Here is a 1,656-nt window from a genome sequence, read left to right as displayed (position 1 = left end):
CAATAAAACAATAAGTTTCTATTACCTTGAAATACAGGTAACCAGGTTGCACCAACTCCAGCCCCTGGTTAAGGGACCCTCCACCCCTTACCTGTACCAGTCCAAATTCACCTTTACTAATGAAATCACCAACCACCAATGAAAAGTGTACTCGTATCTGACCCTACCCCTCTTGCTTTCTATACCCCATAAAAACTGCCTTCACCCCGAGTTCGGGGCTTGTCCTCGGCTTGCATGCCAGCAGAGTCCAGGCCCAGGGCCCCTGGGCTTCCCGGGTCTGTAATAAATCTCATCTTATGCCCTTTACATCGGAGCGAGTCTCGAGTTTGTCGGTTGGGGTTAATTTGGGAGGCTTTCTCGGACCCAACAACTTCTCTTCCCTTGGGTGGGGGGGAGGGCCTGAGGCTAAAAGGCTTAGGAGAAGTTCCTTTTACAAGTATAAGGGGTTTGTTGCATTTTCACTAGTCCTGGGAGTTAGGGGCTGGGAGCTTGGTTATTACAGGATTACAGGCATGATTCCCGCACCTGGTCTTGTATTTTAGTTTTATAAAACTCCACAGGTAAGTCTCATGTGTATCCCCAATGTGAAAACCATCTAGCCTAGAAGATACTAGATTCAAATTAAAAATATAAGACTGTGACTGGGCCAAGGTAACATTGTAAATAGTGATTGAAATTCGGATTGAGAACACTGTATTTGGCTCGGCACCTGCAGCTCAGTGGTGAGGGCACGAGCCGCATACACCAAGGCTAGCGGGTTGGAACCTAGCCCAGGCCTGCTAAAAGCAACAATGACAACAACAACAACAGAAAAAAATAGCAAAGCATTGTGGCAGGCAGCTGTAACCCCAGCTACTTGGGAGGCTGAGGCAAGAGAATCCCTTAAGCCTGAGAGTTTGAGGTGGTTGTGAGTTGTGATGCTATGGCACTCTACCAAGGGTGACATAGTGAAACTGTCTCAAAAAAAAAAAAAAAAAAAAAGAAACAAGTTTAGGCCAGAAAGTTAGATGGCTGGTTTGAGTCTCTCTGTCATGCACCAAACTAAAGAAGCTGAGCCAGAGCCTTCATTCAGAGACAAATACTCCTTTTGCTGCTTGTATTACTTGGGAAAAGATTTTTACCATCCCCCTCCCATGAGTCTAGTCAGTTCATCATCCCAGAACTCAAGTAGGTTCTAGCCAAACTCAGCAGCTGAGCCCTCTTGGAAGATACTCTGTCCCATTCAGTAAGCCCTTCCCAGCCTGGGCAAGAAGCTGCAGACAGAAAGAAGAGGCTCACCTGGTCTGGGTGGACAGCTTCAGTCACTTCCCTTTCCTTTCTTTTTCTGCCAGTCACAAGAGCTAACAGGGCTCTTGGACAAAGGAGGGAGCACTCCTGACTCTGCCAAAAGGTTAAAGGCCTTTCTCCTAGGGCTCCTTCCTCCAGCATCTAAGAGCCTTGTGTCTCTTGCTAACTTACCTTTCTGGGAAAGCTGGGCTCTGATATTGTCCAGTTCATTCTGGAAGGCAATACCCACAATGAGCAGCAGGAAAGTATCATAGCTAACCTTCACATGGTCTCCTATAAGGTGTGGGGAGCCCCAGGATTGGATAATGAGGCCTATAGGTCCAGGAAGACATGAATACTGCTGTATGTCAAGGTCAAGCTAAGCCAAAA

This window comes from Otolemur garnettii, unplaced genomic scaffold (assembly GCF_000181295.1).
Source record: "Otolemur garnettii isolate 467f Iridium unplaced genomic scaffold, OtoGar3 scaffold00028, whole genome shotgun sequence".
Lineage (NCBI taxonomy): Eukaryota > Metazoa > Chordata > Mammalia > Primates > Galagidae > Otolemur > Otolemur garnettii.
The sequence above is the reverse complement of the archived record's forward strand: the minus strand, read 5'-3'. Positions refer to the sequence as shown.